This window comes from Ursus americanus, chromosome 1 (assembly GCF_024610735.1).
Source record: "Ursus americanus isolate L20-20 chromosome 1, mUrsAme1.1.p, whole genome shotgun sequence".
Taxonomy (NCBI): Eukaryota; Metazoa; Chordata; class Mammalia; order Carnivora; family Ursidae; genus Ursus; species Ursus americanus.
The window spans coordinates 71,264,806-71,290,387 of NC_142127.1; the positions used below are offsets into that span (position 1 = coordinate 71,264,806).

Here is a 25,582-nt window from a genome sequence, read left to right on the forward strand (position 1 = left end):
GCAAATTGGTAAAAAAAAAAAAAAAGCAAAAATAGGCAATATTAGGAGTAAAAAGGGAACATGACATAAATACAAGGATTTTTAAAGACGCAAGAATACTAAGGGGCGTCTGGGTGGCTCAGTCGTTAAGCATCTGCCTTTGGCTCAGGGCATGATCCCGGAGCCCTGGCATCGAGCCCCACATCAGGCTCCTCTGCTTCTTCCTCTCCCACTCCCCCTGCCTGTGTTCCCTCTCTTGCTAGCTGTCTTTCTCTCTCTCTATCAAATAAATAAATAAAATCTTAAAAAAAAAAAAAGAATACTAAGAACATCTTTCTGGCAATAAACCTAGAAAGAGATTAAGTGCATAACTGACTAGGAAAAAATATAATTCTTCAAAACTAATTCAATAAAAAAATTAAAGTAGAGAATATATAACTGGAATTAGGCAGAGAAAGTAGACTTGACCTCAAATAATATAGTGCCAGATTAGCACAAATGACAGAAAAGGCATTCAGGAATTCCTTTAAGTAGCAAAATGGGTCTTTCCCCCCCATGCCTATCTGTAATGTACAAAGAGAAGACTTCATAACTAGGATTATCAATGACTAAGGCAGATTTTTTTCTCACATTAATATCTTGTTGGGCTGCAAGTTTCCAGAAATTTCCACTAATAAAATTACCTTGAAGGCCCTCTATGTTAAGCAGGCGCGTGCATTGTCAGTGGTCTAAAGCATTATGGTGGCATTCTGAAACTTTTGGGTCTGCAGGACGTTTTTGAATAGCAGTGGCACACTTGAAAGGAGTCTCGGACAATACTAGACAAATTGGCAATAATTACAATTATACTCTAGTGTAACAATGTCACTGTGACTGACAAAGCAGCCACAGTTATAACCGCCAACCTTCCACGCCATGTTACTATTTGAACAAACCCTTTTACTGCCTAACCATGCTCTGTTATATATTTTTGAGGCAATGACCTTATGTCTCACATCCAAGCAATAGAAGAGCTTTCTCTGGCACACGCTTGCGTTTTTCTTTACACCTGTCTTACCCACAGTAAGTTCTGTGCCATTATGCGTTGTGTCACACAACCCCCTCAGCCCACTCCAGCTGACAGATGTCAGATAAATATATGTATACTGAATCCCGGGAAGAACTACCATTACCCATTAGTCAAAGCTTGACGATTCCACCTACCCTTTTATGACAATACCTTACACCTTATACACTAGCTAACAACTGCCAGGAGCTCCTGACAAGCCAACGTGCCACAGAGGTTTGTTTCCCGAAGCCTGGCATACACCTTATTGGGCTTCAGTGGGATGACTCTAGACAGAATTTTCCCCATTTTAATAGTTTTAAATTTATCTTTAATATGTATTAGAAAGAAATGTAACTAGCACCTCCAATTTGGATTTTCACAGATATTAATTCAATAGAAACAGCACAGCAGAAAATGGAAACAGTAGTAGAATATGAATTTGATATTAAAGATGCGAACACGCTCTTAGGAAGAATGACGATGTTTACGTATTTTTAACAAAGCAGTAAACCAAGCACAGCCTTTACAGAACCTGGGAAGGGAAGATACATACTCACCAGCAGAGGAATCTGTGTTACATTTTGTTACAGAGACATGTGCAGAAGGACTGCCCATCGTGGCAACCAAAGGCAGGAGAAATTGCCAAATCCTTCAGAATAGTTGACAGAAATTTCAAAGAACAAGATGCTGGTGCAACCGAACCATGATGACACAGCATTTTCACGCATCACAGGTCTTTCCTTCTTTCCGGGACATAAAGAAATGGTGAACCTCACAGTCACGATGTCTTGGATTTGATCAAATTGCCCCAAATTCCAAATGCCACCGTCACATTTGGCTGTGCCTTGGAGCTGCCAGTGCCAAGCAGGATGGAGGAAATGAAGAGGCAGTACAGTCAGGCCAGAGCTCATGCACCTGGCCCTGGGCGACAGCAGAGGGCGAACACGGGAACTGCCTTATGACTGATATGAAGGAAACCTCTAAGTATAAAAGAGTAGTTAGAGATGGAATATAGCAAACATAGCTGTGAATTCTAGAGCTTGCAGCCCTGCCTCTGCCCTATGCTCACTAGGTGTTTCTTCTCCTCAGGGATGATATGCAGAGAATTAATATTCCCCAACGCTGCCCAAAAAGAAGGCCCTGGATGGGTTCCTGAGGGGCCCTGCTAGACCACGTGTGGCCCCTCTTGTTGCTAAATGAGGGGCCCCGAGATCTTGGAGAAGGGCAGTGGAAAATCACTGGGGAGGAAGGGAGATGCTAAGGGCAACACTATTAACCAATTACCGTGGAAATACTTTAATATCTAGAAAATCACTGCGGCCACATTGGCGTTTACCAGTTGAATAGTCCCCTGCTAATACTGTTTCTTCCACTTCTCTCCTTCCCTGTACAACATGCAGAGACTGTACTACAATGTGGAAAGTAAGAGCCAGGCTGTGGACCTGCCGTGGGCTGGAATCCCTGCTGGATGACCTTAAGCGAGCCACTAACTTCTCAGAGTCTCAACTGTTTCACTTATGTGATAGAGAAAGCACTCGACTCTACAGGTTTCTTAGAATTAAATGAGGTAAGCTGGGTATAATGCTTAAGCATGGCACCCAGCACATAGTAAATTATCCGTAAATGGAAGCTACTGGCATAGTTATCCGCTTCTCGTGCTCAAAGGAACCAGGTACCTTGCCCAGGCATCCGTGGAAGACTCACATTCGCTGGGCCACATTGAAGACGTGGGTTTTCAGGTTTGACTGCTGATGGCCATTAAATACAACAGCAATGAGAACATCTGGTTTCAATTGAAATTCTAGTCCCTGTGTTCTGTGAATCAGTTTAGGGTTTCTTTCTTCCCCCTCCAAAACAATTGAAAGCTTTGTACTAAATTTACCATTTCTAAGTGAGTTAAAATATGTTCTTTATTTAAAAACAAATAGGCCCCAGGACAGTATGGGAGAGAGCTATCTATTTTGGCAAGTTGCCTTTCCATTAAGTGCATATTACACAGTCAACTCACCATGGTAAAGCAGTTGAGACATTTCTCACTGACCTTTCTGGCCCCAATTATCTAATGCTCAGCAAAGCTTTTATGGAAAATATCATCACAATTTATAGTTAATGGGTGAGCTGGGCACTGTCTGTGTCTTTAAAATATGCTTCCTCATTCTATATTAATGTTCACTTAGTACTATTTTTTACTATTATACATACTACTACATTTATATATTTTACATATATCATACTATTACAGTGAACATGCTTGTAGTTTTGTCTTTGTGCCTTCATCTAATTATTTCTTTAGAAATTGTTAGAAATTAGATGCCTAGCATAAATGGTACGCAGATTTTTTTGAGTATATACTGCCTTTCACAAAGTTTTTACCAATCTACACTCTCAATAGTATATGAGAGTATCTTTCCTCATGCTTTCATCAATATTTAAATCTTTCCCAAACTGGTAGGTGAAAATATCATCTTACTGTTTCAATTTGTATTTTTTCAGTTACTCCTTAGTCTTTATGCTTGCTTATTAACCATATGGATTACTTATTCTGTTTGAGTCCTTTGCTTATTTTTCTATAGACACTGGCATTTTTATTGTTATAAACATTAAAAAATATAGATAATATATATGGATAAATATTATTTATATAGATATAAATGCAAATGAAGAACTCATATAATTACATAGAGAGGGTATTTTAAGTTTTCAGCTATTATAATCTTGCCTGGTAGAAAGAAATTAGTCATTCTTCCATTTTAGTTTCAAATATACTGTTTATAGTATATATATATACATATTATATATATACATATATATACATATTATATATATGTATATATATATATGGAGAGAGAGAGATTATTTATAGGAACCTTGAGATAATTTTGTACTAGTCAGCAAGACCTGGACATAATATATTGGTTAGTACTTTTGGAATCAAGACAAGCCAATGAGCTATTAGTAGTTAATCTTTGTTCCTCTGAGCTGGCCTAGGAGTTATTAAGGCCCTGCCTTTGATGTAACTAACAGCCTCAGGGAAGGGAGAAGGGAACAGACCTTCAAAGGACAGACCTTGCTGGTATTTCTCTGTCTTAATTGATGAGAACATAAAATTAGTGACTATTATTCCATGGCATGAGACTCTTCAGTACTTGCTACTGGGGGTGCATAGTGGCATTCATCTACCACCTGGTTTTATCTTCAGTGAAAATGTGTGGGTAAGGCTGGGGAGAGATAGGACAGTTAGGATCCTCTTTGGGGAGACAAGAGGTTGAGAGCAGGAATAGCAGTGAAGGGAAGGGGGCTAAGGTGAGCATCCTACACAACCAGCCAGCTTCCTTCAGCAGTGTGGTAGGAGGCAATGAGCCTGTGAGATGGCCATCCTCCCCAGAACCTCAAAGCTTTGGGAGGTCTGGTGGGGCTGTAGTGGTAGGAAACGTGTCTCATTCTCCATTGACTAAGTCACCTCATGAGTAAATCTGTGTATGTGCTAAGGTCATGGGTCCTTCTCTGTTCTTATTTCTGTGCAGCGATGAAATTATACTTTTGGTTTCATTTTTATTGCTCACCATTTTATTCATCAGTTCATATGTGAATCTCCATTCCTTTCCAGCTGAATTATAAACTCCTTCAAGGTGGAATTTCTTTTTTAGAATTATGAATATTTAGCAAAGTTTTAAGTACACAACATATACTCAAATATTTATATCTACATATCACACAGCCTACTAATATAAAATATATTTTTTTAAAGATTAAATAATACTATGTAAATTAAATATGTTTTATTACTGAACTATCATTTAGTTTCCAGGTCTTTAAAATGGGAAGAAAGAAGAGAGACCACATGGGAAGCCAAATGGAAAACAGGTATTCTTTCTAAGTCACAGAATTTTATGATTAGAAGGAGTTGTAAAAATTAATAAAAGGAGGGGCAAACGGCTGGTTCAGTCAGTGGATCCCACAACTCTTGATCTCAGGGTTGTTTGAGCCCCACATTAGGTGTAGAGGCTACTTAAAAATAAAAAATAAAATTAATGAAAGGAAACCTCATTTAGAATGGAGTAGAGAGACTGGAAAGGGGAGCTCTCATGTCCTACCACTCATCAACTGCAAATCCAACAGGAAGAGAAAGATCTTCACATGGATACTACTTTACCATTCCAGCAGGAGGAAGGAAGGTTTTCCTCCTGCCCCAGCAACAGCCCAGCCAATGAGAGACTGTCACAACTCAGCCAATGAGAAGCCACCGTACTCCAAACTCCCAGTTTACTCCAAGGGATTTTTTTGTTTATAAGGGTCAACCCAGCAACCCTCTTTCCTCTATCAAAGAGTGCTCCTCCACTTTGTTCTGCAGACCAGAGTGTGGCGTTGCTGCAGCTTGCTTGTTCTGGATTGTAATTCTCTGCTATTCTGAATAAACCCATCTTTTTCCGGTAAAACAACTGGCAGTTTTATTTTATTTTTTTAAGATCTGTTTATTTCAGAGAAAGAGCAAGTGGGGGAGGGCCAGGGGGAGAGAGAAAGGGAATCTTGAAGCAGACTTTCCACTGAGAAGGGAGCCCAGGGAGGGGACGAGGAGGGTGCTCCAACCCAGGACCCTGAGATCACAACCTGAGAAGAAACCAAGACTTGGCCACTTAGCTGACTGAGCCACTCAGGCTGGCAGTTTTATATTTAAGGTTAACGGAGTCGTTGACATCATTAATCTAATACCTTTATTTATTTGTTTGGAATCTGGATTATGTTGGCTTCCTTTAAAGGTATTGAATTTTTTCTGGCAAGTGGTTAAATAAGTGTCAATTCCTCTTGGGCAGGTCAATTTAAAAATTCTAGGTGTTGTTGGGGTTGGATGATTTTCGTATTTTTTGTCCTGAATCTAGTGTGATTCTTATTCCTATGGCATGGCCTTTCTGGGGTCTTAACTGAATCCCTGAGTTTTTCGGAGAGGTCCTTCCACTCTGGCTTAGAGCTCAGCATCTCCAAACCCTGCCTCTGCCTATGTCCAGTCAGTTCTGTTTTATCCACCTCACCCCCAGAATCCTCTCTCTCCACCAGGCGCTGTGGAGTCTGGCCTGTGGGTGAACAGCCAGCACTAGTGAAAAATTCTAGGACAGTGCTCCTGCAGGCCAGACCTCAGGGGCCCTCTCCTGTGTCCAGCTCCGTCTTCGTCAGTTTTCTGCTGCACAGTCTCCCTCAGCCACTCTGGATACCGATCTCTGCCTTCTCAAGTCCCTAAACTGCCACTCAATGAGACAGCCACTCTGCTTGGGCTCCAGCTCTACACCACAGTCCAGAACATGTCCTCAGACAGAAAGCTGGGCTGAATGGGGACTCGTCTTTTGTGTTTCTCTGAAGTACACTGTCTGAAGTGTAATCCAGTGGCTGAAAACAGTTGCTTCATGTATTTTATCCACTTTTATCGCTATTTATGGCAGGGAAGTAAACCCATTATCTAGTACTTTTATTTTGCTGAAGAGGAAAATGAAACTCAGAAAAAAGGAATGACTGATCTTTTTCTTTGGTTTGTTTTTCTTTAAAAAAAAAAAAAAAAAAAGATCATAGGGGCACCTGGGTGGCTCAGTTGGCTAAGCGTCTACCTTCGGCTCAGATCATGGTCTCCAGGTCTTGGGCTCTAGCCCCGCACTGGGCTTCCTGATCAGCGGGGAGTCTGCTTCTTTCCCTCTTTCTCCCTCTGCCCCTCCCCACTACTCATTCGCTCTCTCTCTCTCTCAAATAATATAAAATCTTTAAAAAAATAAATTTTAAAAATAAAAAATAAGATCATAGATATCATTTTGTAGTACTTTTTCTCCACCCCCCCCGCCCACTTATACAACATGAGCTATTCCCCATGTCATAATATATTCTTCCATGGGATCATTTTTAATACTGTGGTATTTTAGTGTAGGAATACGCCACAATTTATTTAACCGATCCTGGGAAAGCATTTTTAACAAACAGACATATTACCAATTCTAAGTCGTAAAAACAAAAACAAAAAAACTATAAATCATGAAAAATTCTTTTCAGGAAAATGAGCATTTTGTCACTTTGATATAAAGACTTAAACTAGGTCCACCAGTGTTTCCTAGCAGAGGCCACTAGAATTTTACTTTTATAGCAGCTGATCAGTAAGTAGGAGATGATTATCTGTGCATTAAAGAAAACCATGGGTTCCCCCCCCAATTTTGTTCTGCCTTCTCTCAGTCCCTCCACAATCTCATTCATTCCTGCAGCTTGATTTACCCTTAAAAATTACCCAGAAAGGGGCACCTGGGTGGTTCATTTGGTTAAGTGTCCGAATCTTGATTTTGGCTCAGATCATGATCTCGGGGTCCTGAGTTCCAGCCCCACACTGGGCTCAGCACGGAGCCTGCTTGAGATCCTCTCCCTCTCACTATGCCCCTCTCACCCAGCCCCCCAGCCCCATTATCACTCACTCTCTCTCTAAAACAAATTTTTAAAAAAATTTTTTTAAATCTTTTTTTAAAATTACCCTAAAAAATAACAGTGAATACCCATTTGCTACTTTTGGTATTATGTAAGTGCTTTCTTCACCTGGCTGGGCCCACCTCTTACCCACACCTGTCCCCTCCCCTACCCTCCAGAGTCCTGCACTCCAGCTCCTGTGACCTTCCTAACGACCCCACTTATTCTCCAGGTCACTCTGTACATGCTGTCACTTTGCAGGCAAGCCTATCCCCCAAACCTCACATGCCTGCCTTTCAAAACTCAGTTCACATATTTCTTCGCCTGAAGGCCTTCTGTGGCATCACACCAACCCCCGCCTGGAGTGGCGCCGACCACACCCAACACTTTTGTGCACTACCTACAGCGTGTGCTTTCTCTTCATGACTTATCACAAAATTATAATGTTTCCTTATCTTTCTCACCCATTTAATGGTCAATCTTCTGGGTACTGGGGTCCTCAGCATCTTGGGCATGCCTGGTGTGAAGTAAAGTGCTCAATAAAGGTTAACTGAATGAACTGGAAAGTGCTCTTTTAAATTTCTCACATCATTTCATTCTTTAGCTCCTTACTGCACTGAGTACGAATATCCCTGCCTGGTTTTCAAGGTCACAGTGGGCCCATCCAAAAATTGTATGTCCCTCCACCCCTGGCATGCACCCTTCCTCAACTAAACAATCTGCTTGTCACCTCTGATCCCACCCACCTCATTCCCACCTTAGCTGCTCTCCAGCCTGGTTTGTTCTCCTCATCGCCAACATTCAAGGGCAAACTCAAGATCTTCCTCCTACTTAAGGCTGTCTATGGTGATTCTTTTCGATTCGTTTCGTGATTATACAGACTTTCTTTTTCTAATACAGTCTGGGTTCGAATACTTGGTTAGTAATCTTTAATTTGTGTTCTCACATTTTGTATGTAAACCATGCTTTCACTGTATTCACTAGACCCCCCTTTTACTGAGTTTTCCTGACAATTAGCACACTGTTTTCTAATTTCACTCTGTTTTGTAAATATATAAGACGTAATTAACATAATTTCTGGCTCACTTATTGCTTCATGGGTTTATCAGATTTTCCCACGTAAACTTTGACTACTCCTGGAGAACGTATTTTCCTTCTACATTCTGTTCTTCCAATTTATGATTGTGAAATATCTTTCTGTTTGTGTCTTTTTAAATTAATTAATTTCTTGTAGTTTTCAGGGTACAGGTATTTCACTTCCTTGGTTAAATTTATTCCTAGGTATTTTACTCTTTTTGATGCATCTACATTCTGTTAGCACCCCATAAAACTTCTAGAATAGTGTTATACATAACCAACAATACATTATCTTATTAATTGGTTTTAGGTAGTTAAAACCTAAAATGTTTCTAAAATGTTTTAGAAAACAGTATATAAAATGCTTTAAAATAATTATATTATATTATAAAATGTTAAAAAGGAAAAATTCTTCCACCCCACTAACAGGATTTATACTCATTCTAAATCAATGGAGGCCAAAATAATGGGGTTATATTTTATTTCACAAAATCGGAATCTTACAGTAGGAAGGGAACTTCAAAACTACTTAATTCAACACACCCACTCAATAGTTAGATCCCCTCCTGCAGCCCCTATCATGAAGCTTTGCAGCAAAACATCTAGTGACAGGGAGAGCCCCACTTCCCCAAGGCAGCTCAGTTAGAAAGGGCTTCCTTAGGCTGGTACAAAATCTACTTCCCTGCAACATCTTCTCACTTGTCTTGGTACTACTTTTGGGACCAGACAATTCTAATTCTTCCACATGGCAGCACTTCTAGTATTTGGAGACAGTGAGGGTGGGCTTTCTCATCCTTCCCCTTGGCCCATCTTCTCTAGACTAAATCTCCAAACTTCTCATATGGTGGCATTGTTTCTCTTCTTTTGCCATCTGTGTTGTTTTTTCCTGAATGTGATCCAGTCTGTCCACATTCCTCAAAGGGTGGGCCCACAATACTCTTGAGCAGGGGTTACAAATTCAGACGCTTGCAGAGGCCAGATCCCAACTAAAGGTAAATGTTTGGCTCTGGTGCAGTGTAAAGACAGGAGCAGTAGAAGCTGGGTTTAAGCCCTGACTTCAGGCTTTCATATTCAAAACTTTAAACCCACTTGCTGGCCAAGTAATAGTGAGGCCTGGGAGCCACAGCTGCTCCTCTGAGCCAGCAGTTATCAGACTAGGATAAGGCTAATTGTCACCTCCCCAAGACTAAAGAGGAAGCTGACATTATACTCTACTAGCTGTTACATGTATATGTGCATATAACATATATATATGTGTGTGTGTGTGTTACATACATATTTTATATATAACAGCTATAATTAGAATTAAAATTGGTACACTATGCATTATATAATTTATGTATTATATAAATGTCGAATTTTACCTGAGCCCTGTGATCCTGGAAAACAATGAAGGTTAAGAAACTTCTCTGTGTTCTGGAGAATGGTTTACTACAAAGAACCACATTTCTCCATATGACTTTGATAAGACTCATGGATGCCCCCTTGTTTACAAGGCCAAACACAGACCCTCAAAATTCCTTTTGCCTCATAAATGATTAGCTAAACTGTTCTTCCCAGCTACACTTTGGTTCTCTCCTTCTTCCAGGCCCCTGAACTTGGACCCATCTCTGCCTGAGTCAGCATATAGCCCCTTCTGAGAATGGACTAGCCTCGGGGTAAAGCATTTTTCTGCTCCACTACCCACCATATCACCCTTTTATCCCGCTTCCCCACACCTGGTTCTTTGTTTACCTCTTTGTGTAAAAGAAAACTCTCTTCACTGGACTCTGGGGCACTTGCAGGTCTTACGGTCAAAGCATTCTCTCTGTTGCAGCAATGGTTCCCCTCCCTTACTGCAATTGTCTCTTGCCCCTCCTTGCAATAATCCTTTCCAATAGTGTCCCCTTACTAAGTCTGGATTTGTTTTTCATTTGATCATAGTCATGAAAATATATTAGCTATTAATAATATAGTAATATTATTAGATTAGCATTTCTAAGTGTACTTTCATCTTAGTAATAAACAAGGCATACTATTGAGTCACAGTGACTGTAATTCTAAATCTTTCCCAATATACTACCAATCAACCTCAGTTCCCCTCTTGAAGCATGTCTTCTTACCACATGATTTTTTCTCTTTGGTGGGATATCTCATTACTACAGGCTGGTCAAGACATTTTAGGATCCCAATTCTATAATACCACTGTGTTAAGTGGTTCCTATCATTTACTAAAATGGTCAAAGAGTTTCCTATAAGCTTCATTTATGTCATCAATAAAACATGTTCATGAAACAGGGCCAAAAACTGAGTCCTAAGGAATGTTTAGAAACACTCCTCCTGGTCCCTTTTATTAATAGTTAATGTACAGATAACTCTATAGGGAAATATAGCTAGAACACATTAAATATGGAAAATCACTGGCACTTCTTTAAGGCAGAGGCACTTCATAAATATTTGTTAAATAAATAGTTTAAGGAAGGACCACATTTCAATGTAACATTGTTTGATTTGAGAATTTTTATTAAGTTTTATTCTTTTAAATAAAGTACCAGTATACTCATGGGAAAAAAAAAACAACTGCCCAACTAGCTCTGATCCACTTATTAGTCTTCTGAATAGATGATAGTTGAACCAGTTTTTTGAAACTCTTATTTATTCATCCAACAAATATTTATGAATACTTACTGTGTAGCTACTGATACCAGACACCATTCTAGGCACTAAAGATAAAGAAGTGAAAAAAAACCAAGTTCCTGCCCTTGCTGAGCTCATATTCTAGGAGAGAACACATAATAAACAAGTCAACCAATAAATATATAACATAATGTCAGCTTAAAATAAGGGCCTTGTAAAAAAATAAAGTTAGGGGACAGAGAAGGATGGCACGGGGGCAGGGGTGATACTTTACACAGGGGTAGTCAGGAAAAACTCACTGAGAAGGTGACGTGTGAGTGGAGACCTGAATAAAGGTGGGAACAAGACACATAAATACCCGAGAGTAGAGAACCCCAGACCAAAAGAAAGGTAAACAAAGGCCTGAGATGGAAACATGGTTGGCTTACTCAAGGGACATAAAAGAAGGCCAGTGTGGCCACAGCAGAGTGAGGAGGGGTAGAAAAACGTGAGACACAGGCAAGGTCCGGGTCACCTAGAGCCCAGAAAGCCATTGTAAGGAGGGTGACCAGAAGCCACCAGAGTACTGAGAACAGAAGCATGACATGGTCTCCTTTTTGTTTTGAAGAATCACTTAGCTGTTGCATAGACAGTAGACTGAATATACCGAGAGGGACAAGAGATGACATAATTTTTTTCTTTGTGCCTTTCTTGTATCTCTTTTACAACTCTGGTAAGGGCCCTTTTGGAGTTTTTAAATATTTAAGCACCAATGAAATGGATGGGACTAGCCAAGTGTCCAATCAAAGATGCATGAGCTTTTAAAATAGTTCCTTCAAAAGTGACCGTAAAGTTCACCCATCCATGAAATATGAAATGGTTAGATTGAAAATTACTTCCAGCTGTTCATAAAGATATATGTACCAGGAAACTAATGAAGTTCTGACAAGCACATGTCATAACCCTGGAGGCAAACAGCTGGGATCCGTCTTAACAATGCTTTCTTTTTTTAAGTAAGCTCTATGCCCAGCGTGAGGTTTGAACTCACGGAGTCGCATGCTCTACTGACTGAGACAGCCAGGGCTCTGTTAACAATGTTTCTTTTAAGAAAGTAGGGCCAGTGGCCATTTCAAAGAAAACTGTATGGAAACTATAAGGCTATCAAGACAGAGGTAAAGAAGCAAGGGGAAATAATGTAAAAATCTCTGCATTTAAAATACACAGGGCTAATGGTAACAGTCACACTTGTAAACGTATGAAATTGTAACTCCATTGTGTGATACACAGTGCTTGTGATTACTCAAAATCCACCGCTATCCTGGTCTAATCATGATAATCTTTCCTCGATTTCCCACCTTCCTGTGTAGATGGAGGTGGCCATATGACCCACTAATGGCCAAAGAGGCACAAACAGAAATCTGCTTGGGAGCAAGGTCTGAGAAAGATTTAGCTTTCCTAATAAAAGTGGTTGGTCTCAGCTGGCTTCCTCTTACCCCTCTTCTTCCTGTCTTCCATTTAGGGATGTTGGTCACTATTTGACATGGTGTACCTAAAAGGGAAAGGCCAAGACATTTACCAGGACACTGGCCACCATCTTTAGCTAGCAAACCACCACCATCAAACTCCTACTTCAGACTTATAGTTAAGTATGAAATTGAAACACGTGTGTTTAAGTTTCCGTAAACTGGGTTTTCTGTTATGTGTGGCCAAATAGATTTTTAATTGAGACACTTTAAATCACCAATATTCTAGGGAAATAAAATATCCATCATTGTCACTTACAATCTAAAATGAACAAAATATACCTGTCCATGTTCAACAATAATTGAAAAATCCCACTCATACTAAATCTCTTCAGAATATTGTCAAAGAATATATATCCTGATCTTCCAGGCTTCTCTTAGATTTATTCTGGCTTAATTTTTTTTTTAATGCCTACTGGGCTCTCTCTCTCAAAATAAATAAATATTAAAAAAAAAGAAAAGCGGGGTGGGGGGGTGCAGTGGCTGGGTGGCTCAGTCAGTTGAGCATCCAACTCTTGGTTTTAACTCAGGTCATGATCTCTGAGTCAGGAGGGTCCATCCTCAGTGAGGAGTCTGCTTAAGACTCCCTCTCCCTCTGCCCCTCCCACCCCACCCCCACTCTTGCTCTTTCTCCAAATAAATAAATAAATAAATCTTTAAAAAAAAAAAAATGCCTAGTGGGGAAGGTAGCTATCTATAGGGTGCGTTTACTGCCAGGCTGAATAGGGAGTGGGTACCTGGTGTAGAGATGGGCAGTCTCAAGAATAGACGTGCATCTGCTCTGACGAGCTTGACAAGTTCAAGTCCTCATCCTCTCACAGCAGCTACTCACATACCAGCCCTTCACTCAGCTTGAGATTCTGAGTCTGATTCGAGATTTGTGAAGAAAGAACCTGCAGGACAAGAATATCCACTTTGATTAGCTCAGAACTAGGATGAAGAGGTGCAGAAGTCTTCTGAACGTAACGCATATGTCATATATACTCTACTGTCTCTTGTGCCAAGTGAATAAATACTCAAGAAGGGTTCTAGTGGACATATTATTCATTAGCATTTGATTTCCTTTACCTGGTTGATATGGAAGGTAGAATGGTATACCCCGATTCAAGACTGCCTTTTCCTCTGTCTTCCTTTTTTAATTTTTCTCTTTCTTTCTTTCTTTCTCTTTCTTTTCTTTCTCTTTCTCTCTCTCTTTCTTTCTTTCTTTCTTTCTTTCTTTCTTTCTTTCTTTCTTTCTTTCTTTCTTTCTGTCTTTTGGTGGCATCTGTAAAGCATTTCACTTTCTAATTGTGGAACACACAGTGTTTTCATGGCTCATGTTACTGTCTTTCAACTTCCAGCCCTTCTTTCCACCCACACTCTTAAATGAGAAATAAAATGAAATGAAAAAGGAGGCCAGTTGGAATTTATTTTCCTCCCTCTGTAGCAGATGTTAAATGCAAACTTTTTAAATGAGGGAATATTTAAAAAGCCTTCTTTATTATTCCAGAGCAACTGCCCTGCATCCTGAGTCCCAGGCTCAGGAGGGAACCTCACTGATCTTTTTATCCAGGGTGCAGACAGGGGACACTAGAGCTCAAAGCTGGCTCAGCCCCCTTCCCATGGAGGGCCTTGGGCAAGACTTTGAATCTCTCTGGGTCTCAGTTTACTCATCTGAGGGGGGTTGGATGAAAGCATCTTTGAAGTTATTCCAGCTCCTAAGAGTCAATGAATTGTCTCCAAAACTCAAATGTAAAACTACTGACCATTTTTATGAGAAAAATCACTTTCCCTTTTTTTCTCAGTTCTTTTTCTCAATAACCAGGGATCATCTCATTAATTTGGTTTCATGAGGGATTTGTGGCTAATCTCAGTCACTTGGGGTAAAAGCTCTCTGTTAAAGTAGATGTTTGAGAAGCTGCCTCTTTAATTCGGATATGTGGTTTTAATCTGTTTAGAGAGCTTCACATGACAAATATCAACACATCTCCACTCTGCTTCAATACTTTTGGTGTGAGTGCTATTTATTGTTTATATTTGACCAACGCACCCGTATGTTATTAAATTCTACCCTCCTTTCCCCCCACTCCCCATATACACCCACACGTTTGTTATGGTACTTCTACCTAATTCCTTTTCCCAAATTGAGGTCAAGAATCTTTTGATTTCCCTCCTGCCCAGCAGCTCCACCTGATTCACAAGTATCTGTCCTGTTTTCTTCACTCACACTCTCTGATAAATGCCATTACTTTCCAACCCTTAGACCACAGATCTGCATGGAAGGAACTTCTTCTTCTTCTTTTTAAAATTTATTTGTCATAGAAAGAGCACACAAGCAGGGGGAGCAGCAGGCAGAGGGAGAAGCAGGCTCCCCGCTGAGCAAGGAGCCTGATACGGAACTCGATTCCAGGACTCTAGGACTATGACCTGAGCTGAAGGCAGACACTAAACCAACTGAGGCACTCAGGCATCCCTGGATGGAACTTCTTGAGTATGCCTTTCTAGACACCTTAGCTGGATCTTTCCTGCAATGGTGGGTTAGCGAGGAAATGAAAGGTTAAAGAAATTTTCTTTGCTCTTTCTCTTTAAAGATTACAATTATAAGTGTGAGCACTTTTGCATACGGTCATGGCCACCATAGGAGAAGACAGTAAGATAAAAACAAGATCCTGGCTCCTGCAATTCTTCTTTTTAATCTAGAAAATGCCTGAGGCCAATTCACTTAAGACTTATTTAAATTTTATAGCTCATTTTTACTACAGCATCCTGAGCCTCTAATTCTGCCCAATTTTGTCACATTTCAAATGAAATGTGATTTTGCTGTTAAACTGCCTAAAGAACAGAAACATTTGCTCAAGAGAAATACAAGAAATTAGGGAACATAGGCTTGCTTTGTATTTCTAATCGTCGTTACCCAAAAACATCTAGCACATTTTCTTCTTCCTTGTGGGGAAGTTTAAAGCTTCAAGACCCAACTCAGAGCCACATGGTTTTCATTTCCTGGCCTCCTCCCTCAGTCCCTGCAGCACCCACAGCACACACAAAGGACTCATCCTCTATTTGCAGACTCAAGATACCGTCACTTGTACATTTTTCACAGAAGCAAATGAGGCATAAAAAGTCAATACTCTGCATACATATCAACCCAAATAATAAATAGCTGCCTGCTGGTTCCATTTGTTCCCTTGATTTGTAGTAACCCTTATGTTTGTGCAGACCTTTACAGCCTACAAAGCACTTTTACATTCATTAATCTCAGAGTCCTCACCCTAAGCCTGAGAGAAGGATACCCCCTTCTCTTTATGTTACAGAAGAAAATGGCTATGTGAAGAGGTGCAATGACTGGCCAAGGTCGCACACATCAGGGGCGAACCCAGGACTCAAACCTCAGCCTTAGACTCTGAGTCCAGCGCTCATTTTTCTCCCCTACCACCGTAAACTGCAATGTTCTCTCTTGCTGGATCGAAGACATAGATGAACAGGGCCTAACTGGGCAATGTTAGGTTCCAGAAAAGGTGTCTCGGGAAACGCAGTACGAACGGGTGCTAAGAGCCTGGACTGCGGGCCAAGCAGCCTGGGCGTGAATCTGGACTCGGCCTCGTAATAGCTGTGTGACATTGAGTCATTCCAGGGGGCTTTGCTCACATGGTGCTTCATGTGAATGGGGTCCTAAGAGGCCTTCAGTGCAGCTAGCCTGGGAATTACTTGATTGCCCTGTGACTCAGTAGTTCCATCTCAGAAATGGGAGTGATGATACCTACTTCCAAGGCTGTGGTGGCAACTGAAAAATATAAAGCACATAAATCAGGTGCCTGGGTGGCTCAGTGGGTTAAGGGTCTGCCTTCGGCTCAGGTCATGATCCTAGGGTCCTGGGATTGAGTCCCGCATCAGGCTTCCTGCTCATCAGAGAGCCTGCTTCTCCCTCTCCCTCTGCCTACTGCTCCCCCTGCTTGTGCACTCTCTCTATCTACCAAATAAATAAAGAAAATCTTTTTTAAAAATCACCTTATAATTGTGGGGGGGAAAAATATATATATATGCATCTGCCCCTTGTTCCTGGCACAGAGCTCCTAAAAATTAGCAATTTCCTAAGTGATGAGAACGCTAGGAGCACCTTTTGCTGTAATATTTGGTCTTTGACTCCAGCTCCTAACACAGAGTTCCTATATCCCTTGACATTTCCTGGGTGATGGGAGCATCTTTTGCTCTGATGAGGCAATGTTTGCTGGGCTCCTGGCTGGGGGCTGGTCATCAGAAAGACCAAGTCATGACTAGATGCTTTGAACTTTCAGCCCCATCCCCTATCCTCCAGGAAGGGGAGAGGGGCTGGAAATGGAGTTAATGATCAATCATGACTACATGATGAAGCCTCCAAAAAATCCCAAAGGCAAAGGGCTTGGAGAGCTTCCAGGTTGGTGAACCCATAGAGGTGACGGGACAGTGGTGCTCTGGGAGAGGGTACGGCAGCGCTGTGCCCCTTCCCACATACTTTGTCCCATGTATCTCTTTCATCTGGATGTTCATCTATATTTTTTACCGCATCCTTTTATTACAAACCAGTAAATGTAAGTAAGCATTTCCCTGAGTTCCACAAGCCATTCTAGCAAATTGTTGATCTCAAGGAGGGGTTTGTGGGAACATCAATTTATAGCCAATAGGTCAGAAACATGGTAACAATTTGGGACTTGAATCTGGCATCTGAAATGTGTGTGTGTTGGGGGGGTTGGTCTTGTGGGACTGAATCCTTAACCTGTGGGCTCTATGCTAATTCCTGATAGTGTCAGAACTGAACTGAATTACATGACACCCAGCTGGTGTCACAGAGAATTGCTTGGTGGGAGAAAACCCACACACATTTGGTGATCAGAAGTGTCCAAAGTGAAATGTTCTTGCGAGTAGTAAAGGAGGAACACGCAGGAAGAAGAGTGGGTTTTTCCTACTCAGCAACAAAGTGAGGGAGATGGCTATTTGCATTAAAAAATAATAAACTGTTTTTCCTTGGAAAAAAAACCACAACAGTAAATCATTTGTAGTGCCTTCAAAGAATATTGAATTAATAAAACTAGACTTTACCTTAAAGTCTTTATTCCACAGTGCGGTTTGTCAGGTATCGAGGGCTGGTTTCTGCTGAAAATTGTTAAAGGTCTGACTCCGAAGTTTTGCAAACCACCAATTAAAAGCAGCCAACTTTACTTTTTATGGGCTCTGCTGCCCCCTGTCAGAAGCTAAGAAGGTTGCAGGAAATAGAATTTTTTTTTTTTTTTTTTTTTTTTTATAATATTGATGCTAGGAAGTAATGTTTGCTTGCTCCAGACCATGGCAGGTTTGGGCTTGATTTTTTCTTTTATAATTTTTATTTTGTTATATTAGTCACCATATAGTACATCCCCAGTTTTTGATGCAATGTTCCATGATTCATCATTTGCATATAACACCCAATGCATGGTGCACAGCAAATAGAATTTTTTAAACAAAGCTTTTCATAGAACAGTGGTTTATATGATTTCCTCAATTGCATGATGACATGGGTTATTTCCACATCTTGTCAATTAATACCAAAGAATTATTTGCTTAGAAACGTGCCTGCTTGCTTTACTGCCTAGAAGTTCTTGTACAACCGTCTGAAATACCTCAAGAGGGCTGTCACTGAGTCCCTGGGCATATATGCACCCAGCAGCAGACAGGTGTTGGACCCTCATCCATGGGCTCACGCCTTTCACAGACCACTTGGGAAGACACATGAGCAAATGGGCAACTTCAACACAGAGGGAGAAGAGGCGTGTGGGTACCAGGTGCTGGGAGAGTATTATCAGAGCAACACCTTAACCAGTGGGTTCCAAATGAAGTGAAAGGAGCCCATTCCCAAAGACAGAGCAGGAGCCAGCCAAACAGAGAAAGAAGTGAAGGGCTTTACCAGATAGCAGCAACTGTCTGTGCCAGGGAAGGGAGGCCCAGAAGAGAGTGGCAAGGCAAGAGGGGAACTGAATTATGTGGTGAGCTTACTCCCAGCAGCCCAGCTGCCACTCCTCTGCCTGACGGCTGCTGGCCTGGGGGCCACTTCATCTCATCGCCTCAGAGTTGTCAAGACAAAGGAGAGCAAAAGGAATTCCTGAGGTGGTCATTTGCTCAGAAAAACCCAGTAAGGTGCCAGCAGTTGCCCTGTGTTCTGCAAGCATTCCATTTACATCCACAAAAAGTAAAATATTGTGCTAGCTAACTTAAGACCTGAATGGGGAGCAGGAGCCATCAAATCGTCAATAAAGATTTGCACATCATCAAATCTACTCTTCACAAGAAACTAGAAAGAAATACCAAGGGAAAAGAAACCCAGTGATCATCCATGGTATTTGAAAACTCTACCTATGGGAGACACTTAAAACTTAGTGCTCATGTCCCCTATTTTCCCTCAGTGCTGGGCATATTGCTTCACCTCACGAAAGCAGTTTTGTCTTTGTCAGAATACACATGCACCTAGGCATTAATCATTTACAGGTTTCCATTATTTATCTCACTTCCATGTCGTGCTTCATCTTTCAATAAATCATGTTTTCCCTTTGAACAGCCTTTTGGCAAAAGTTTTCCATTATTTTTTTTTCTTTCCTTTTAGTTCACTCTCTATCAAACATTAAATATGCATTTATTTCTAACCACTATAATAAGGTTTTCCATTATCCTGGTCTTCTGGTGACTTCTTTGACTTTATCAGTCTTAAGGATTTTGTAAGAACATAACACCCCTCAAAAAAAAAAAAAAAAAGACATATTTCTCATTAGCCCAGAACAACAGGATCAAAACTACTTTCAATAGTTAAAATAGTTTAAAATAACACTGACCAGATGCATCAGTGGAAAGAGCATCTATCAGCTTGGAGTCAGACCAGCCATGGTTCAAATGATGGCACTGCCACGTCACCTCACCGAGTCTTAATTGTCTCCTGTGTACAATGGGCATAATAAATGTCTACCTCATACATTTGTTGTGAGGAACAAACAAGCAAATAGATACGTGTTTTGGAAATTATAGAGCAATAGTCAAATGTAAGGCATGCTGCTAAATTGCTCATTGAATGAATGTAGATTTCATAATTTTTCTCTTGAACACCAAGGTTCTAATCATGACAACATTCTTTATTTGCCCTTACCTCACTGTTTTAGGATCTTGTCAAAATCAGGAATGATTCTCTTTTCTCTGCTAGGCCCCAGTTAATTAAGTGGTTCTTGTTAAAACTAGCAAGACAAAAATTTCAGCACATAAGAGAACAGCACTGCATTCAAAGAGGGTTTTTTTTTTTCATCCCCTTTTATTTTTTACCCAAGATAATGTCAGGTAATAATCAACTAGCATCCGACCCTTTTCAGGCCATTTTTTTTCCCTCTAGAAATCCAAATCATCTGAAACCTTGAAGGGAGAGATGGACCCCAGGTATGCTATGATAAACCTCCAAGGACTGAGCTCAGTAACTGCATCAAAGGGACTAGACAGCTTGACCCCCTTTAATAGCCTTTCTTGGACAGAGATGAATGACAACGTCAGCATCTAACTACAAACATCATTTTCTTATTAGAGCAAAAAGAGGATTTCTTTTCCTCTACGAGAAATACTAAAAGTAGGATCCATATATAATTTTGAGTGGAGACAGAGAAATGTCACTAAAATTTGCAGAGCATTAACTGCTTCTGTTTCCTTACCTTGTCACAACATGTCTATGTGCTCTCCTGGGGCAGCTGGCCAGAGAGCTGTAGTGCCATGCTCCATGAACAACTCCACAAACAACACTGACGGTACATCCATCCCCACTCTTCATGTGGAAAATGTCCAGGAAGCCCCGCAGTCTGCAAGTCAAATTAGCCATGATCTTTGGAAGGTTCGCTATTTAAATGAGTTCCCTTTGTGATATAAAAAATCATTTTTCTAACACCCTCCAGACCCCCCAAATGTTAGATTTTTAGGGAAAGAAACAAACAAGCAAGTAATTTGAAGAACACCAAAACATCAATTCCTTCCACAATTGGCCTATATCCTGCAGTAGTGGGTTATAGTTGAGGCAATGACCAACAAAGGGCCACAGTGTCACAGAAGGGTGTTGGTGGGGGTCATGATTTAATCAGTCTGAGTGTCTTTTTAAACTAATTTTGCTCTGAGAACACTTGCTGGATAAACTCTTTGTGTGAATCTATGCTCTGGATCAAGGCAATGAACCTAGGGATATTAATCTCCCTGTAACATGATTCAATTTACACCATTTCCCTTTAAAACCTTCAATAAATATCTGTTGAATAAATGAATGCTGAATTGTTAGTGGTTACTCATTGCCTATAAAGTTTAAAAAATGGCCTTGGAAGATTTCCATAAACTGAAGCCAATATATATCTCATTCATTCATTTGTTCAGTAAAGATGTATTGGGTACCTAATAAGGAAAGAACTCTTGGTGGTGGAGATTCAGATACGAACAGATACACCACATGCTTGGACCTAACTTCCTGGGGTTATATGCGATCTTCCACTATTTATTATCACTAGGGCTGCCCACCCGCCCACACTTTCTTAGACACAACCCAAGCTTCTGCTACTTTGTTAAAGTTCTTTATCCTTCCCTTGCAACACCATATGGGCAATTCTGACTTTTCCCTCAAAAATTAAGTTCAAGTGTGCCTTCTTCCTCAAGCTCCCTCCTAAACACACTCTCTCTCCTTCTCTGACGGGAAGGAAGCACTGTCCTCTGAACTCACCGAGAACTTGACCTGCAGCTTTGTTTTGGTATTATCTCCTCTATCACTGTTCCTTCAATATTTTCTCTATCTTTCAGGGAAAGACTTTTTCAACTGTACTTACAGCAGCTAGCCTAGTAATAGTTGGCACTTAGTAAATAAATAAATGGCAAATAAACGAATGACCTAATGAAGTCCTTGTGACTTAGGTTGTAGATACGCTGTTTACACATTTGAGAATACATGTCTCAAGTCCCCTTAAAGGTATGATTTCATCAACTCAAAAGCCAAATAGGTCATTTGTTCAAGATTATTCAATGCAATGAAAATGTAAAAATGCCCTTAAGAAAACAAAAAATGTGTTGGACTGCATATCACATTAAAGTATTTGAAGCAGAATCATGCAGTATCTCCAGAGAAATAAAATTTGAAGAGTGTTCTTCTAACCGCTGAGTGACACCAGTTCTTTCTAAAATGATCTAAAGATTTGAACAGCAAATCTGTACTTTCAAGAATTTGACTGCACTCACGTCAATCCCCTAATCCTCTCACTTCCTATACCTGCTGATTAACCCAACTGAACACGTTCTCCATCTACCTGGGCTGTTGAACAATACAAAAGAATATCCTGCAATCCCTTGGGACATCTATTTTTAAAAAATATTTTTTGTATTTATTTGAGAGAGAGAGAAAGAACGAGTTGGGGAGAGGGGCAGAGAGAGAAGGAGAAGCAGACTCCCTGCCGAGCAGGGAGCCTGCCGTGGGGCTCTTTCCCAGGTCCCTGGGATTATGACCTGGGCCGAAGGCAGACGCTTAACTGACTGAGCCACCCAGGCACCCCTCCCTTGGGACATCTTAAAGGTCCCTGATGAGTTCCTTCTCTTATTCCCTCAAGAGTTATTTCCAAACTACTACTTCTCAAGCCACCTACCAATCTTTATCCCCTCTAATTTCAGCAATGACAAGAGAGCTTTCCTCATGATAACAATAATAAACTGTAACATCAACATTTGCTAAGCACTATGCTTACTTAGGCATTTTACCTCAGGAGCATTATCTCAGTTAATCTTCACAAAGAACACCACTTACTGAATTAGGTACTATTATCCCCATTCTACAAATTAGGAAACCGAAGCAGACAGAGGTCAAATGACTTGCCCAAGGTCGCAGAGTCACTAAGTGTAATATCCAGGTTATGAATCCAGGACTTGGATTCATAACCGGGATATGATAAACTCTAAACAAACTTACAGGTAAGCCTATCTTATGTTGACTCCAGGTTCTCTTGCCTTGGGACATGGTAAAGGCAGGGGGAGGATTTTTAATAGGCTGTGGCTCTGGCCCCAGGCTAGCTCACACTGGCCTCTAGAGAACAAGCCTCTATCTTTTCAGTACACAGTTCTCCTCCAACCAATGTCAACTAGTTTGGAGGAGGAGAGGCAATGTGGATATACATCTGGGAGTTTTACTAACTGCATTGACCTAACCAGCCTTAGTTCAGGTTGCCATAGCAGAATACAACAGACACCATAGACTGGGTAACTTAAACAACATTCATTCCTCACAGTTTTGAAGGTTGAGATGTCCCAGATCAAGGTGCCAGCGAGATCCAGTGTCTGCTGAAGGTGGGCCCACCTGCTTCCTGGTTTACAGGTGGCCATCTTTTCCTGACAAGGCAGACAGTAGAGAGAAACGGTCAGCTCTTATACCTCTTTTTATAAGGGCACTAATCCCACTCACAAGGACTCCATCCCCAGGACCCAATCACTTCCCAAAGGCTCCATCTCCTAATACCATCACATTAGGGATTAGTTTCAATATACAAGTTTTGGGGGACACAAGCATTCAGTCCATAGCCCAGCCTTATTGGAAAAAGCAATTGATTTTATACAAAAACAAATGTCTCCTTTGGTTCCCTCCTTTCTGATTTCACCTAGGTTTCACTGAAGTACCATCCCAGGGGTGTTCTGACTACCTCTTGCATGTCATTAGGCCCACTTACTTCCATACCTCCATAGACACTTCCATCCCTCTTAACCACAGAAGTTACCTTATCACATTGGGAATGGAGTGGTGCCCTAGACGACTACTTCTCAAACTTTAATGCACCCTATAAGTCACCTGAGGAGCTTATTAAAATGTAGATGCTCATGCAGTGGGTCTGGGGTGACACCTAAGAGTCTATTTCTCAAAAACTCCCAAGGGTCACCCATGCTGCTGATCTCCAGCCCACACTTTTGAGTCGCAATGCCCTAGATATCTGGCACATGAACAGTTAGTTCTTCCTTGGTGATCCTGTTGGTGCTAAGCAATTTTCTTCCCCAATGTGTAAATTACATTCTGCTATGGTGATCAAATCTACGCAGAGTATGCAGGTGCATATCACACATTATACATGCACACACTATGGACACCAGTTATTAAACTTCGCCAGGTTTTAAACATTTTGAATTTTTTGCACAAGTTTGATTTTCCTCATTTATGTCTACTTGTTTCTGAAGTAGCAGTGAAACTGTTTTTCTATTTTGCTACTCGCTGAGACACCATGGGCAACTTTTCATGCCTACATCCCACCACACTGACTTCCTACGAATTCAGGGAAAGATTTCTCTTCCTGTCCAAGAAAATCCATCTGTGTCCTGACTTCCACCTCTTTCCATCTCACAAGAAACTCATTCAAGCAGTTACCTGCTTTCTCTTGCTCCCCAGCCTCTATTTCATATAGTCTCAAACTTCTCTACAGTAATACTGATAGAAAACTTTCATAAAATACACCATTTAAAACAAAATACAGAGAACAATTTAGCAAAATTTTAATTGCTAAATTTAGGTGGAGGATACATATACAGGTGCTCATCATACTATTCCTCCAACTTTTTTCAATATTTGAAAAAAATTTAAAGTTTAGGGTATAGTTAGACATAGGAACAATTAACAATTTTTCCTATTTGCGAGTTTCTTCCCAGGAGAAACATATCCCAGGATATGACTTCAGTCTAAATCTTCTCCAGAGCTTCTTGTTCACTAACTTGTTACAAATCTCCTTCCAAAAAAAATGTATTAGGCCATTTTCTAAAAAGTCTGTGTCCAATATGATATACAAGCATGTCCTTTGTCTTTTTAGATTGTAAAATAATAAAGAGTAAATTTTTGAAACTTAGTTTTTCTAGCATGAATGCTAGAAATGACCTGTACTCTCTAGTTTACTTACTCCCTCCTGCCTATAAACCTTGACTTCCTTGCAAATCTTAATCCTCTATCAGTTCACCTTAAATTCTATGGCTTTCTATCCACATTTTTTAAAAGGTGGGGGGAGGTCTCTGTGCCCTGCCCGCCCTCTTCCTCCCACAGGTGACAACCAGGACCTTGAACAACTGCATTCCAGGTAGAACACTGAGCCTCTGACACTCCTGTCCCTGCACTACACACTTGCCTCCAACTGGGCCACAAGATTCTCTGAGGACCAGAGATGTCAGTCAGCATCTTACATGCTTTCAGCTTGCCTTCCCCAAGACTGATGTGGCACTTCATCCAAGGTAGGTGTTTAAGTATTTGCGAAATAGTATTTCTAGTTACTTCCTAGGCAAACACTGACTAAAATGAAACGCTTTATACACCATGCTTTAATTTTCAGACATGAGCCCTGTCTAAACAAGTCTCAATGGTTATCAACCTAGGGAAACTATACCTTCCAAAGGACAAGGCACAATCTAGAGGCATTTTTAGTTGTCGTAACTGGGGTGGGCGCTACTGGCATCTAGTGCGTTGAGGTCACAGATGCTGCTCAACACCTTACAATGTCCCAAGACAGCGCCCCCCGCAACAAAAAGGTTATCTAACCCAAAATATTAGTAATGCCAAGGTTGAAAAACCCTGTAATAGCTGTGGTTTGTTTCCTTTAACCTATGGGATTTAAGGGGCACTAGAAACCAAAGAACCAAACAATTAAATCTATATGGCTGCAACTGCCTTTTCCAGTTGCTTTCTTATTTAAAGAAGTTTTTTGGTTTTTCAAATATTAAGTTCCCTTATCTGGCAAACCCAAAGAACTCAGTATTATTTAAATGGCACAACCACAACAGTGTAGTGCAAGAACAATAGAGTCAACTAAGATTAAAAACTGGTCTAAGACTTTAGATATAATAAGTTTTATTCATCTGGTGGTACTTGATGCTCACAGGGCACCGTACAACAAATTTTAAAAATACAATATGAAAAAATTGAACAGCCAAAGAGATCAATTCC

At 40.7% G+C, this 25,582-nt stretch overlaps 1 long non-coding RNA gene across 1 annotated transcript; it reads left to right on the forward strand.

Annotated features, from left to right (window-relative positions):
- The first annotated feature begins 2,107 nt into the window (after nt 1-2,107).
- On the forward strand, nt 2,108-5,452 carry LOC123798034 (uncharacterized). The gene is made up of 3 exons (XR_006781161.2): nt 2,108-2,594; nt 4,829-4,891; nt 5,147-5,452. It is a non-coding gene; the product is annotated as an uncharacterized LOC123798034 (long non-coding RNA).
- Nucleotides 5,453-25,582: the final 20,130 nt, after the last annotated feature.